The sequence below is a fragment of the Sus scrofa genome, chromosome 18, assembly GCF_054392235.1.
Source record: "Sus scrofa isolate SSC_HxYL_T2T_F1_AM1 chromosome 18, Sscrofa_HxYL_maternal_Yorkshire_Landrace_v2.0, whole genome shotgun sequence".
Lineage (NCBI taxonomy): Eukaryota > Metazoa > Chordata > Mammalia > Artiodactyla > Suidae > Sus > Sus scrofa.
In genome coordinates, this window is record NC_139400.1 from 47,914,558 (window position 1) to 47,931,277 (window position 16,720).

Here is a 16,720-nt window from a genome sequence, read left to right on the forward strand (position 1 = left end):
CTCCAGCTACATCAATACAGGATAAAATCCTCAAAGTTAAAAGTATTGCTAGAGACAGAGTTACTGAATATTGATTGAAAATTCAGGAAGAGGTAGCAATTCTAAACCTGTTAAAATAAATACAGTAAAAAAAAAAAATAATGAAACTACAAGGAGAAATAGACAAATCCGCCACCATAACTGCAGATTTTAGCAACCTCTTTTAGTTATTTATAAACCAAGTAGATAAAAAATCACTAAGGATAGAGGGAATTGGAATCACTCAGGAAACAACCTTGCCCTGATGTAAATAATTGATAACACTTCTCAAATGTGGAGAACACATATTTTCAAAGGCACATGGCACATTATAAAAATGTTATGCATTATACCATATGTCAGTTTTCATCCAATTAAAAAAAATCTAAAACAGAAAAGAGATTAAGCTAGTAAATGATAATAAAGGCAAGCATGGTATTATAGAAAATTAAAATTCTAAATAACAGTTTGTCAAAATCATCAACAAAGAAATTGTAATAGAAATTGTAGGGAGGTAGGGAGTTCCATTGTGGAACCCAACTAGTATCCATGAGGATGCAGGTTCAATCCCTGGCCTCAATCAGTGGGTTAAGGATTTGGCATTTTCGTGGTGTAAGTTGCAGACACTGCTTGGATCTGGCCTTTGCTGTAGCTATAGCTTCAATTCAACCCCTAGCCTGGGAACTTCCATATGCCATGGGTGTGGCCATAAAAAGACAAAAAGAAAGAAAGGAACGAAGGAAGAAAGGAAAGAAAGAAAGGTGGAGGGAGGAAGGAAGGTAGATAGAAATTATAGATTCCTTAATCATAATGAGGTAGTAATGAAAATAATATCTATTGGAACTTGTGCAATGAAATTAAAGCATCTTTGACAAATACTTAATGGTGCCTAAATTCTTACATTAGAAAAAAAAGAAAGTGTGAAGGCAAATTATCTAAGTATCTAACCTAAGAAGTTAAGAAAGATCAGGGTGATGATGCTAAAAATGAGGGCATAGGGAATTCCAAGGCTCCATCATTCCAGCAACTAATAAGCTAGTGAAAACTGTTAGGATCAACTTTCACAGAACTCTGGAATATGGTTTGGCTTTCAACATCCAAATGGAAGCCTAATGAAGAAAGAAGTTGGGCATTGTGGTAAGAGGGGGTGATGACATTTTAAATTGCCCACTTGCCATCCTCCACTCCCCAGGTCAACAGTGGCCATGAAGACACTGCACTCCTGGTGCAGGTTGCTAGTGCCACAGGGAGCAATACAAACCTTATTCTCAAAGAGCTGTGATTGGTGTTTTGACCTGTCTACTTCTAGGGGACTCCTCTGCATGGTGGATAAGAATCTAGGAACCACGTTTTCTAGATTCACCTTCCCCATATTGTTCCAGGTTAGAGTTTTTCAAAGAGGAAGTTGAAAAGAAAAAATGAGAAGCAGCCATTACTGTCAGTAGCCATGGAAGGCTGATGTATGAGCAACTGCAAGATTTATAGCTTCTTAGGCTTCTGGAAGAGCTTGCTTTGCTTCTGCAGTTGAGACAGTTGATAGGAGCTTTGATATAAACCCTGAGAAACACCATGGTTCCCCAAAGAACAGTTAAGAACCACAAGCCTTTAGGGGTATTTCTTTGACCTTCTGGCTTCAGTCTTCTTAATCCTCACCTTTCTAGCTGTGCTCACACTTAGGAAAGCACCAATTTATCTACTAAACCCCTTTATTCCTATGATAATTAGAGTAACCCTGATCTCTGGATCAAATCTTGACTGATAGAGATGCAAAGGATCCAAATGGAATAGGTTTGGGAAGGGAAGGTCAGGAATTAGTTTTGGATGTGAATTGTTTGAGATGTCTTTTTGTGTCTCTCTCTATATAATAGGGTTGCATATTCAAGTCTAGCGTTTGGGAGCAACGTCTAGTCTGGAGATATAAATGGGAAATTTATTGGCTGTAGACGATATGTAAAATCATGGTGCTGTGTGAGATTATCAAGGAAGTGAGTGTGGCTAGAGAAGAGTAAATGTCTGTGGACCAAGTTCTGGGACACCCAACACTAAGAGATCAAGGAGAAGATGAGGAACAACAACAACAAAAAAGATACAGGGAAGAAGATACCAATGGGTGGGAGAAAAACTAGGAGAGTATGATATTCTAGAAGACAAGTTTGGAAAGTTTTTCAGAGAGAATAATGTGATCAACTGTGTCAAATTCTGCTGACAGGTCAGTCAAGATGGTTGAGAACTGAATATTGGTTATGTTTACCCAAACTATGGAAACTAAAGAAAAGTAGAAAGTTGGAAGAGAAGAAGGACTATATGTTGTATCATCACCAAAAACAATAGTTATTGCGTTCATTTTTCTAGGTAAGTCTTTACCTTTTTATATTGCTGGAGTTTGTTGTGCACACATCATTTTCTACCTTGCTTTTCATTTACTTTAGGAGATTTTTACTATATTATTACACATTTATTACTAACCTTATTTTTAATAGTACATTATATTCTTTGAGGGGATGTAGCATATGTTCTTTAATTGTACTTTCAATGTTGGACATTTACGCTTTGTTTACAATTTTCTATTATAAATAGTTCTGCAAAATTTATTTGCAAAAAGCTTTATCAGCAGTTTTATATGACTTCCTCAGGGTGAATTATTGAAACCTTAACTGCTATTTCAAGGAAACAAATGTATTTAAAGCTCTGTTTTAGGCTTTTGGAAATGAACTCATTAAGCATTACTTTTCCCAAGTCCTATTCTGCTTTCTCTGGATCTTAAATTGAGAGTTGTCACTTTTCCAGCTCTTGGGTCCCAGCAATCACTTGGTTTATCTTTTGGAAGAAAGAAGGAAGGCTAGCATGGGGTTTGTAGGGACCATGTGTAGGGGACCCAAATATATATTCATTTGTTCTCTCACTCATTTATCCAAGTCAGCAAAAAAGAGGATAGGAACAGGGAGGGCTCTGGGATAAGAAACAAGAGGGATGAGCTGCCATGGATGGCACAACAAGTTGGTCTTCATTTTAGCTTTGACCTCCAGGGCAGTCTTTCATCTGAAACTTCCAGTGCCTTCCCATGAAGCAGGATTGTCTCTGCCCCCACACATGGCTGTGTGCAGAGGCTGGGGAGGGAACACAGTAAACTGTGGACTATTCCTGTGAATCACTCAACCCTGGTGAGGCTTGGGAAAATGGAAAATCAGAAACTCATTATCTGTGGGGTTTTGCTTAACCTATATATATTTCTTCTGATGACAGCTGCTCAATTATGTTTCCCTAAGCGGCTCTTAAACCACATGATTTAGGCAGTGTTGACTCCATGCCCCCTACCTAGTGTGGACTCATGACTCAATCAGAGTTGTCTACCCCATGGCCATGGTGACCAGTTACTAGCTTTAAGGATAATGTAAACCTGATACTGCAGGGGTTCCTTGTGAGGAGATCTTGCCTGAGAGAAACACATTCTCAGAGAAAAATACAACCATTCGATGAGAGATGAAGCAAGAGAAAAACAGGTAAGACCCGTAGGAGATGACAGAGAACATGTTTGCAGGTCAACATGGGCTTTTAAGAAGACTGAAATCTAAGAATTGAAATCTAAGTAAGTTCATAGCCATACACACTAATTTGCTGAGATGTACTGTCCTCCGAGTAGATGCTCCATCTCAGTCTTTACAAAAAGAAAGAAATCTAACCTCAGAGCAAAATCTTCATAATGAGATGTTGCTATTTCAATATCCAGATCTCCCTTGAGAACAGGCATCTATAGTCAAGCCAATTTTTGTCACTTTTGAAAGAATATGCTTTTCCTGACACTAGCAAAGAATTATTTTTCAAATTATATAAGCTTTCTTTGCTGATCACCACTCCAAGTCTGTAGGTTTATAAGGCAGGTTAGGTTTTGAAGAGATTACACATCATAGTGTTTTCAGACCTTGAAACATATTTGAGAAGTCCTCTGTATTTTCCATCTTGGAAACATGATCTTCCAAGTTGTCCAAGACTTACACCTTGAAGTTAGACACTTCATTTAAAAAATTTTTAAATTTATTTAAAAATTCAGGTATACTTATAATAGGTGAACAACATCATGATTCAAAATTTGTATACACTGCAAAATGACCAAAGGGTAGACAATTCTTGTTTCTCCATTTCTATCAGTCAATCTATCTCCTGAATTTTTTTTTTTTAAATATATCCACATCTATTGCCTTTGCTTGGTTCAGAGCAGCATTCTCAACTCTCATCTTATATCAGAATCATCTGGGGAACTTAAAAAAATAGTGCTGCTTGGAAGTCACTCCCAGAGATTCTGAGATATTTAACCTAGAATGGTATTCAGGAATCTAGTTTTCAAGGATCCCCAGATGACTCTAGTATCTAGGCAGGGTTGAGAATCACTGGATTTGAGATTGTTATCATCTTTTTAAGACTATGAAAATAGTCTCCTAAGTTGTCACCTTGACTTCTCCAGTCTCATTTCTTACCAATCTGTTTTCCACCAATCTGTCTGCTTATTTCCAGGGGAATCTTCTAGTGAAACTGTTTGGGAACCAGTCTGATTCCATCACTCCTGTGCTTGTGAGCCTTCCAACCCTAATTCCTATACATGGCTTGAAACTCAACCTCCTGGTCATTTTGCCACCTCCCAGCCCCTTAATGTCATCTTCCATGACTTCTCGCTCCCAGTTCATTCTATAGCAGTACCAAAGTAGTCTTCGATGTTCCTAAGAGAAATATCTCAAAACAATTGTGAAACTCCATTTTCTTGAATGTCACACAATTTCTTTCCATACAATGCAGTAAATTATTGCTGAGAAATTTGTGGCTTCCAATAATGCAGGACTGAGGTAATTTATTTACATATTTATTTAAAATTAAAAAGGTATATTTTATTTATTTAAAAAATTTAATGTATAGTTGATTTACAATGTTCTGTCAATTTCTGATGTACAGCAAAGTGACCCAGTCATATATATAATTTTGTCGTATTATCTTCCATCATGTAGGACTAAGGTAATTTAAATAGCAATTATAGTATACCTTTTCATGAAAATAATCTCCACGTAATGTTGCATTATATCACCCCAGTAAGACTAATTAAGAGTGACGGAAGATGTTAATTATTCCTATAGAATCCGCATTTGTACAGAGGTGTGATTTAGAAGGCTTCTCCTCACAAAGCCCTATTATCCAAATCCTGCAAAGAGAAAATATTTTTTAAATTTCCAACCAGTTTCATTTTTCAACATACGCTATTCGAAGCCTTAATGGTACTTCTGCTGTGCAAGTTTCCTGCAAAGAACAGACAGCTACCTTAAGTTAACCACCATTTTATCATTAATTTATTTTATCTCTAGTTAGTCAGACATTCGTTAAAAGTTTCACAAGTCACCTTTATCTCTTTCTAAATGTTGCACTTGTTATCATTCAAACTTTAACAGATAAATGAGTTAATGTTTCTCTTCTCTGTCATTTATTCAGAACTTCCCTTTTCTGCCCAAGAATTGTTAACCTCTTGCTCTTTATGGCCACCTAGTATTGGTGCTAAGCACAAAAAAGTAGTTTTGTGGCTACTTTTCACTAGATAGCAGCCTTATATTATAAGTAAGCATGTGTCTGCCATGACAAATACACAAAGAGATATCTAGCAGAGCTCGGCCCCCCTAGGTGTGTGGTTGACCTCAGGTGCAAGTGTAGTGATGTGTTCTGCACACTACCCTTCAAGCGTGGAGGGTAGTCCGGCCTCAGTGAAACTGAAAATCAATAAATGTCATGGCTCCTCTCGTAAGGAAACCAGAATAGTCCAAAAGAGAGCCTAAGATTCTGTCATGGATAAACAGAATAGTCCCAGAGCAACCCTGGGAATTCTCACTGAGTTGCCTGGATAATGAGCCAGTGGGGCCAGGGGGTTTCCGAGGTCAAGACATGGGGCTGCACCTGAACTCACCCCCACAAGTCTCAAGCTGGCAGCTGGCTTTCCTAGTTGCTTCCTGCTCTAAACAAGTGACCTGTACACCTTACTGCTCAGTGCTCAAATGGTCCTTTTTTTCTGCCACGCCCTTCCTCCCACTGATACACTTGCTCTGTGGCTCCATAAATGAGAAAGGTGAGCAACTGAGGAAGCTGGGCTCCTCCCTGGAAGGTACATTCCTGGCCTGTCCTGGCACTCCTGGAGCTAAGACATTAGAAAACTGTGCTCTTTTTACTAACCCTCTCTTTGCAAGTTTCATCAAAAACTCTGTCTTTTATCCACAACCAGCGAGGTGAACTCTGACTTGAGCCCTATTACCTGATAGACTTTTAGTGTCAGGTATGAATTCTGGAAACTGAGAATTCAGAGTGAACTATACCCCTCTCCTTTCACCTTTTGTTCTGCCCAGGATCCCTCCCTCTATGGGCCACCTGCTGGGACTTCAAGATCCATCTGCGCAGAATTAACCCTGTCCCCTGGCCCCCATCCAAAGCAGAGAAAAATCACCCTCTCCCCTGTGCTACTGAAAGTTGCAACAGACCCAGGCAGTTCTCAGTATTGGGACATTGTTTTCAATGATTAAGCCATCCTGGGAGTCAGGGGTTTACCCCAACTATTTATTTTTTATGTACAATTACTTTTTAATTGCATAAGTAATATGTATTGAAAAATTTAGAAGTATTAAAAAGTAAAATATGACCCAAGAGATGAACACTTTTCCGATTTTATTAAATAAAAATGGCCTGATGCACTACCAATTTCTTGAAACCTACATTCTTTTCTTGATGGGCAGACATGGTAGTTCATTGTTATTTTAATTTGCATTTATTCAGTTTGTGACAACACTATTTAAAATAGGCTTAGTGATGAATTACATTTCCGTTTTATGTCGTCCCTATCCACAGGTTTGTGTTTATTTTGCCATTAAGTATTTTTCTTTGCATTACAGATTTGTAGGAAGTCCTTATTGTTGAGTCTATCAACTCTATTTTTTTTTTCTTGGTCTTTTTAGGGCCACACTTGCAGCATATGGAGGCTCCTAGGCTGGGGGTCAAAGTGGAGCTGTAAGCCACTGGCCTATGCCACAGCCACAGCAACACCAAATCTGAGCTGTGTCTGCAAGCTACACCACAGCTCACAGCAATGCCGGCTCCTTTAACCCACTGAGCAAGGCCAGAGATTGAACCCACTTCCTCATGGATGCTAGCCTGGTTCGTTAGCACTGAACCATGATGGAAACTCCCAAGTCTACCCACTCTTTATCAGCAATGCAAGTACTACTTATATTGTAAAACTATTTTAATTAATTTATAATTTAATTTTAAAATTTTAACTTCATAATTTAGATTTTATGTTTTATATTTTTTTATTCAAATCTCTTAGTCTTTCTTAATTATTCTACCTTGATGTCACACCTAGAAAAAGCCTTACCCACCCTAGTTATTGCAATTTTTCCTAGAAGCAGTTTCATGTTTATGTTGGAATTTTAAACCTATTTTGATGCTTATCTTGGTACAGCTTCCTCCTTTCTTCCTTTCCTGTCGCCTTCCTCCAGCAGCTGTTCCTCGAGTGCTTGTTCGACTCAGACACTCAATTTTTTGGCACTGAGGAAACATCAACCTACAAAGATGACAGTTCCCGTCTATGTGGTGTTAACATTTGAATGAGAAAAACAGATGATAAACACAAAACCCAAATAATATAGATTATAATGTCACAGAGGGATGAGTGCTGTAACAAAATATCAAGCAGGGTATTGATATTGAATGGAGTGGGAATATGTTATGTAAATAAGCCAAAGCTGGTCTCTGTATCTTAGCTCCTTGGCTGCTTGTTTCTTCCCTTCAGGCCGAGATCTGTGAGCTCAAAAGCCCACAGCCACCAAACTCAAGCTTTTACGTCCGAGATTCTTGTTATGAACCAGCTAGTATCCATGAGGATGCGGGTTTACTCCCTGGCCTCTCTGACCTTGCTCAGTGGGTTAAGGATCTGGAGTTGCCACTAGCCATGGTTTAGGTCACAGATGCACCTTGGATCTGGCGTTGCTGTGGCTGTAGTGTAGGCTAGCAGCTGCACCTGCAGCTCTGATTCAACCCCTAGCCTGGCCAAATGTTGCAGGTGCGGCCCTAAAATTTTTTTCCATCCAATTATTTTAAATATACCCCCAACAAACAGATTTTTAGGTCACTGACAGTCTTCCTGCTTTGTATACCTAGAAAAACTGTGCCCAACATCTAACAGCTTAAGATCCAGAGAGGATGCTGTCAATTTTGGAGCTCCCCGATCTAGACTCCCTGCTGTGCTGCTGACCGATGTCACCAGATACAGGAACCCCTCTCTGATTCCACTCCCCGCTTCCCTTCCTTCCCTTCTGGACAGTGACTCTGCGCCACAGCTGATCGACTGTCTGCGGCTGTGAGGGACTTGCTCACCTGCAAACTTGTCAAATCAGCACCCAAATCAAGCTTATGTACGTCACTGGTGCCTCATGGTCACATCTTTTTCATTGATAAGCCCCCAAATCTCTCAAACCCTCTAAAGGGTGCTACTTTAAGTTAGGGAGATCAAAGAAGACCTCACCGTGCAGGGACCATTGAGCAGAGACCAGGCATAGCTTTGGGGGAGGACTTTAGGTCAGAGGGCCGGCAAGCACAGGGCTGCAGGCTGCACAGAGTTAAGCATGGGCAGGAAAGCAGGAGGCCAGTCTCCTGGAGCACATGTGCTGCCCTGTTTATTCAGCCACCTTTCCCCTCCCACTGCTCATTTCAAAAGCGTTTTCCTTATATCCTAAAGTCTTATGTGTATTTGATTTGTTTCTGGCCTTTCATTCTGTTCTCTCACTTTTGAATCTTAAGCCAACATGATCTTGTTTCAAGATGAGCAGTTACACTTATTGTTTTCCTTTTCACGAATTTCTTGGAAAATATCAAGAATATGTTTCCAGATGAGCTTTAAAATAATATTTGCTAGTTTTAAAATTAAAAATCCAATTGGAGTCTTCATCTGAATTACATGGAACTAAAATTATCATTGGAGTCTTTACAATGTCAGATCTTCTGGCCAGAAACATTGAATGGATTTTCAATGATTAAATTTTTAAAATGTCACTAAGCTAACTTCCATAATTTTCTTCATGTGAGTCGCTACATTTATTTTAAAGTATACTTATATGCATTTTTTGTTTTGGTTGCTATTGAAAATTCAATCTTTTTTTTATTCTGTTTTCTAATAGGTTATTGCTAATATATAGAAAACTTAATTGCTTTTATGTCTATTGGTTTTATAATCAGCCACTTTAATTAAATATCTTATTAGGACCAGTGGGTTTTCCAAACAACCTTATGTTTTTTTCCTTGGACAGACACATCAATTGCAAACTGATAATTTTACCCATTTTTTTCCCCACTTATACCTTTTACTCTGTTGTCTTCTTATTGAATGGCATTAGCTAACTTCATTAGAGAGTTTCCTTTCAAACTACAGAAACTTGGTATGTGGTCATGATTCTTCTACCAGAGAAGAATATTGGTCTATTTTTTCAAGAAGTTCAAATCTTGCAGAGTTAAGAGAGAGAGCTCTTCACTGAGAGTGGGGCATACTTTGATTCCTTTTTTCACAAGGAGATGGAAATTTCAGGACACAAAGAGGCAAACAGAGATCAGTCAATGGATTTGCTCCTCCTCTATCCCCTCTCAAGTGTAAGGTTAAGCATCCTCTAGAGACCACTGTGCTGCCACAACTCCCGGGCAGGTGGGGTGCTTGCATTGCCTGGACCCTGGGACTGACAAGTCTCCCTGGGAGAGGATGATGTGCTCAGAGGATCTTACTCAGAGCTGAGCCTCCAAGGGGAAAATAGGTGATGGTTCTTGCAAAGGGTAGGTGGGAGGGGTTAAGACACCCTGCTTGATTTCCTCAGGTCAGAAACTGTGGACACACTATGAAATCAAATCTTGTTTTCATTTTTCTCGTGCGTGGCAGAGGAGCAAGTTTCTCTATTCTCCCTGATAAGAATATAAAAAGCAAGCAAAAATGCTTTCTCAACAAAGAGACTGCAATGAAAAATTATACATATTCCCTCTGCTCCTCTTTGCAGCTTATCTGAGAAGAGGCTTGGAGAGTCTACAGTCAGTCACCACAGTCTTCCAGCCTATGGGCTTCCTGTGAGAAGATGGATGTAGTTGTCAAGGGCCTCAAGCCCAGCAGAAGGTTTTTTCCTGAGGGTCTTTTCACAACATGAAATGTAGAGCTGAGAGTATTTCTTCAGAGGTGATATCACGCTTGTTTGGATACTTGGAAGATTCCTAAAAAACCTTAGGTGAGCAACAAGAGTTGAGGAAGAATTTTCTCTGGTTCCATTTGGCCAGATCCAAGTCCAGTTATTCTGAGAGCCTAAGGCCAGAGCATTAGCTCCACCTAGAGCTTTTGAGCTTTATAAAAACTGGCTCTACCAACATGCACCCAGTCTTCCACTCCCCAGCCCAGCCTGGCCAGCCTTCAGCAAGCCTTCTTCATGCAGGTGGGCAGGTTGGGAGGAGGCCATGATCCAATGCTCTGTTGCCAGATCTGGTGCATTTCTTCCATAACTGATGCCCAGCATATCTCTTATTTCCAGCTCTTGGTTTTCTGGGGACTGGGATCGAGAGTGGATTCTTGATGATGAGTATCTCTTCCACTTACCACCAAGGCAATTTTTTGCTTTTTTTCCCACTGTTGCTCTGAATCTGGTAAGAAAGTCTCATTTTTTTTTTCTACATCAATAGCACTCATTTCCTATCATCAGTATGGAGAGAGAGAGAGATTCTTCTTTTCCTGCTATATTTATATTGTTTCAATAGTAACGTTTTAGGGGAGAGCATTTAAACCCCCATAGGCTCAAAAAGCCAAAATGGAAGGTAGGTTCTTTATAGTGTGTTGGGGTGCTCCCAATCCACGCATTTATAAACATCTCTCAGTTCAAGACTCCATAAGAATAAAAATGATTTGTGAGAATGACTGACCCTATATTCACATAAGAACTATGTGCTATTTATTTAAGTCATGCATGCAGTCATCCACTCAGCCACTTGCTTTTTGTTCATGCACTGAGTCACTTAATAGTTGTATTGAGTATCTTAGTCGGCACTTGAATAAGGTATTGTGGTGGTGGATACACGAATCTGTACATGTGGGCAAACGGCATAGAGCTATGCAAACACATTTTTCTTATGTCAGTTTCCTGATTTTGATAACAGAATTATGCAAAATACATTGTGGACAAATTAGATTAAAGGACCTCACTCTACATTTCTCTATATCTTATTTTTGTATTTTGAATGTATTATTATTTCAAAATAAATTTTAAAAAAGCAAACACAATAAACATGATTCTCATCCTCTTGGAGATCATTGTTTACAAAAGCTGCACATGTTTAAAAATTAGCATCCACTTAAAAAAAAAAGACATTTAATTATTTTGGAGCAGTTTTAGGTTCACAACAAAATGGAGAGGAAGGTAGAGTTCCCATATACGCCCTGCCTCACCACATGCACAGCCCCCCAGTATCCACACCGGTGATGCACTTGTTACAATCAGTGAACCTACACTGACACAGCATCATCATCCAAAGTCCATAGTTTACATTAGGGTTCACTCTTGATGTTGATATTGTGCATTCTTTGTTTTGGTTTTGTTTTTCGTTTCTTTTTGGCTGCGCCCATGGCATGCAGAAATTCCTCGCCCAGAGATTGAACCTGTGCCACAGCAGTAACCAGAACTATAGCAGTGACAATGCCAGATCCTTAACCCACTGAACCACCAAGGAACTCCTATGGGTTTTGATAAGTGTATAATGACAGGTGTCTATCATTGTAATATCATACAGAATACACAATAGCCCTAAAAATCCTCTGCACTCTGTCTGTTCATCCTTACCTCTCTCCTAACCCTTGGAAACCACTGATCTTTTTACTATGTCCAGTTTAATTTTAGTACAGAATACTTTTATCTGCTCCAAGATGTCATATAATTGAATTCATACACTATATAGCCTTTTCAGATTGGCTTCTTTCACTTAGTAATATGCATTTAAGTTTCCTCTGTCTTTTTATAGCTTGATAGCCCACTTCTTTTTAGCACTGAGTAATGTGACACTGTATAGATGTGCCATAGTTTATTTATCCATTCACCTACTGAGGGACATTTTGGATGCTTTCAAATTTTGACAATTATGAATAAAGCTGTTATAAAAATTCACATGCAGGTTTTTGTGTAGACATAAATTTTCAGCTCCTTTGGGTAAATATTGAGGCATGCAATTGCTGGATTGTGTGGTAAGAGTATGTTTAGTTTTGTAAGAAACTGCCGCAACTGTCATCAAAAGTGGCTGTACCATTTTGTATTCCCACCAGCAATGAATCAGAATTCCTGTTATTCCACATCTTCACTAGCATTTGATGTTGTCTGTGATCTGGATTCTGGCCATTGTAATAGGTATGTAGCAGTATCTTATTGTTGTTTTAAGTTGCAGTTCCTTAATGACATATGTGGGGCATCTTTCCACATGCCTGTCTGCCATCTGTATATCTTCGTTGGCGAGGTGTCTATTCAGGTCTTTTGCACAATTTAAAAATAGAGTTGTTTGTTTTCTTACTCAAGTTTTAAGAGTTCTTTGTATGTTTTGGTTAACAGTGCTTTATTGGATGTGTCTTTTGAAAATATTTTCTTCTAGTCTGTGACTTGTCTTCTCATTCTCTTGACCTACTTCCTTTTTATTAACAAGCTGGTGACAACAATTATCTGGCAGAGTGCACTAAACGGTCTCTCCTCTGGGTATCGCCCACATTCTGGGACCCTGCTATTTTCTTGACGACATGGGCAGTTCTGTGTGAGGGATCTGATTGTGAGCACAGGCTCCGGGATGTGTTATCCTGGGCTTACCCTGGTTCCACTGTCCAGAGGTGTGCCGCCTAGCTAAATTACTTAGTCTCTTTCTCCTCAGTTCCCTCAGCTGCAGGTGAAGACCAAACCAACACCTATCCTAGGGTGGTTGCCAGGATAGAATGAACTAATTCCAGTACAGGATTTGGCACAGTTGATGGGACATAGTAAATTCTCCAAAAGTGTTCTTATGGATGTCATGACACATATTGTGATGTCCTGTTTTGGCTTTATTACTAAGTTTGTCTTAATTACTAAGTTTTTGTCTTAGAAGTATATTCTCTCTTTGGAATATGAGTGGTTTCAGGAATAGTTTTGAAAGTTGTATCTACTTTCACCAAGTCACTTTGGTGGCAGTTAGCAGTTTACTGTTCTGAGAGCTCTGTTCTTTGTGCTGAGAAAGGTTTTAGAGGTCCTCTCTCTTTTAGAGGTCCCTTCTCTTTTTCATTCCTTTTGAACATGGAATTTAAATGGATTATTAATGTAGGTAGTTTGATAACACATGATGTTTATTACCATTAAACATTTCTCTCATCTAACCCCACAGGCAACAGATACAGGGATTTATGTTTATTTCCGTCCAATAAAATGAGAACTTCACTGCATACTATATTATTATCTAACTTTTCATATAATATAATGATAATAATTACTTCCATTTATTGATGACTTACCTTAATAAGGACATGGTGCTAAGCACTTTGCATCTATGCATTATCTCATTAATTTACCCATGTTATTATCAAACCAACCTTAGTTCATTGACTTGCCACTTTCACCCAGCTGGTGACACAAAGAGCTGGGATTTGATTCTGGACACTGTGATGCCATTTTCCTAACCACCATGTGCGTACTGCCACCAATAATAACCAACCTGAGGTTCTCAAAACTTTCTTCCAGAACCACCTGGGTAAGAAAAACTTTGAAAGAGTGGTTTAGAAAAAAAATCTCGCTTTCTGGGTTCCCCCCACCCAGGAACCATTGGATTAGGCTGTTTGCTTCCTCTCCCTTTCTGAACACATCTTATCCCCACAAATGTTTTACACTTATCAGAAGAAAGAAATCTTCCAGATCTTGGGAGGAGAGAACAGATGTCAGGAAGTAAAGTTGTGTGGGCTTATTGGTAGAACTAAATGAGTTTATATCCAACTATGAACAAAGGCTGCCAAACTCTAAGGGAAAACTTATGTAATATGTTTTCTTTCTCTAGAGTTCTCAGGTTTATTTTTCTGAATCTGTTTCTGTGGCAATATGGCCACACTGTTTTAGAAATTTTCCTTTATGCTAGTTATGCCATTATCCCAGGTCTAGTCATGGAAGGTGATACAAAGTAAATCAACATTAATTTTCCTTTTGGAGAAACCAACCAGTCACTCAGGTTTGGATGACTCTGAGGGCAGAGGTCAAACTGAATGTTTAAAGGGCTTTTCTTGATAACAGCATATTCTTTAAAAAAAAAAAAAAAAAGCCTAACTCCTCAGTGTGGGAGGTAGATGGGTTTTGGCTCAACCAAATGGGTAAATTTCCTCTCTGATACCTGTAGAAATTGGGTTACCTTCTTTGTGTGGATTGTTGTAATGATAAAATGAGATACATTTCCAATAGGGCTTGGCAAACTAAGAAACACTCATTCTTTCATTGTGATTACCACTGATATAAATTATAACTAGTAAGAAATATTAAATATATCAAGTGAAAAAAGAAATGTTTTCGATAAAGAATTTCAATGAAGATTTGACAAGGAAGTCCCATTGACCTATTCCTACTTCAAATGTCTGCTCAAGATAGGTAATTACACACCACCCTATTTTGTGCCATTTAGAAATGTGTGCCTCCGTCATCCTGCATTTAAAAGGATGCTTTGTTCAAACCCTCAGGCACTAGGAGTCCTCAGGGAGAACCTGTCAGTGTGATGGATCTTCCTGTTGTGACAGGAGCTCCCATCTGCTGGATGGTATTTTGGAGCAGGTCCTTGGGGAAAGGACCCTTCAGTCCCAGTGAAGGTCACAGTGATTATTACTGGGCAAGCGGACATCTCTCTATTATTGTAAGTCACTAACGTCAAATGAAAATTTCCTAGAAATTCTAACTGTGCTGTGCTTGGCTGGTCCAGGACTCCCAGGAGTTCTCCATTCAGGTGTAAATGAGATGCTCAGCAGAGAATAACCCTTGGGCAGCCCATCTGGAGATTGCTATAGCCAGGATAGATGGATTCACTTTGACACGATGTGCTCAGAGGTTCCAGAGGGATTGGTGCTCTCCTCTCCCTTTGAAAATGCTAATACAACTTGGGAGAGTGTGTTTGCAATTTGGCTGGGAAAGGCCACTGCGAGACAGGTCAAGTGATGGGACTCATACTTCTGGCTGAAACGACCTTCCCTTCCTCTCCATCTGGCTGACCCTTATCTTTAAACTTTGAGGAGGCATGATTTCTTACTGCACTGTAATTATCTGCAGCCTCACTCCCACATCTAACCAATCTCCAGCCTTATCAGTTCTTGTCTTGAAATCACTCAAGTCTTCCCACTTTTGTCCATTCCACTGCCACTGTCAGGCTTTTGGCTGCCTTCATCTCTCCCTTGGTTTGCTTCAGTTACCTTGTCTCTTAGAATATTGGCCCTATAATCCTGTCTCTACCCTTGAAAATCTAATTATGTCACAGCCTTGTTTAAATCTCTTACATGCAGTTTGTAGAAGAGAAAGGCCAGATGAGCCAAACAACCCAGGATAAAACAGAAAATAATAAGCACAGAAAATCATGCCATCTAGATACAACAAGTATTAATATTTAACTGTAGAGATTTTAAGAGTTTGTTTTCTATTTACATGCATGTATTTTTTCCTAAGATAGAATTATACTATAAATACTGGGTTTTAACCTTTTCTTTGAAAAAAACAAAACAAAACAAAACATTGTAACCAGAAGAGAAACCACTTTGTGATCTAAGCCTGGCCACAATGCTTGCCCTTGATCAGGTCACAGTAATTAATAATCTTCAGGGAACAAAAGGATACAGAAACAAATGACTGTTACCAAGAAAGAGAGAAGTAACAATAGCAAAGATAGTATCTGGGCAGTAAAGACTCCCAGTTCTGTTTCACTGGTAAAGATTAGTGTGAAGCACTCAACCTCCAGATCAGCTGGAAGGAACTTGAGGGATGACAATGTTGACCTTTTCTGACCCATGTGATTTTGAAAAATCAACTCAAGTTTGGACTATTGTAGACAACCCAAGCCCCACCATGAATATGCATGTACCCTTAGCTTAAAACTCCCCCAGTTTTGCTGTTGGGGAGCCACTGCTTTGAGAAAGAACCCTGGTATTCTCAGTACTTGCTGCAGGTAATGATAAGTCCTTCCTTCTCCCCAGTTTTGGCTTGGTTCTATCTTTTGGCTCAACACCAAGAGATGAATCCCGTGTTAGGGTAACAATATCACAGCTTATTACCCTATAAATGGACATTATCTAAATTGTTCTACTTTATTTCATCATAAGTTACTGCTTATAGAACCAGTACCACCACCATTTTATTCTTATTCTATTTTTTTCATCTTATATACAACATAGTAAATTATATCCTTGTTTAGAAACCATTCATCTTTAAATAATTCCTTGAGAAATTCTCTACCAATAGAATTGTTAAGTGTATATATGTTTATATGTTTTTTTCTAGTATAATATTTGTTATATTATTTTCAGTTTACAACCACATGTACAATTTTTTAAAAAATTTTTTATTTTTTGCTTTTTAGGGCTGCATCTGCAGCATATGGAAGTTCCCAGGCTAGGGGTCAAATCAGAGCTGTAGCTGTTGGCCTATACCAC

The 16,720-nt window shown here is 39.0% G+C and overlaps 2 protein-coding genes across 10 annotated transcripts in view; one reads left to right on the plus strand and one right to left on the minus strand.

The window, feature by feature from the left end:
• DPY19L1 (dpy-19 like C-mannosyltransferase 1) overlaps nucleotides 1-16,720 on the plus strand; it is a 313,514-nt gene that overhangs the window by 232,409 nt on the left and 64,385 nt on the right. The window contains exons 30-33 of one of the 3 annotated variants that reach the window (XR_014834285.1): nucleotides 2,228-2,370; nucleotides 10,071-10,493; nucleotides 10,590-10,701; nucleotides 12,365-12,446. The gene's annotated coding sequence lies outside the window, so the exon portion shown is untranslated. The remainder of the gene's footprint in view (nucleotides 1-2,227; nucleotides 2,371-10,070; nucleotides 10,494-10,589; nucleotides 10,702-12,364; nucleotides 12,447-16,720) is intronic. The other 2 variants (XR_014834286.1, XR_014834287.1) reach the window with 2 other exon arrangements.
• The window catches only part of NPSR1 (neuropeptide S receptor 1), a 270,057-nt gene that overhangs the window by 61,918 nt on the left and 191,419 nt on the right, over nucleotides 1-16,720 (minus strand). The gene's annotated exons all lie outside the window — the stretch shown is intronic.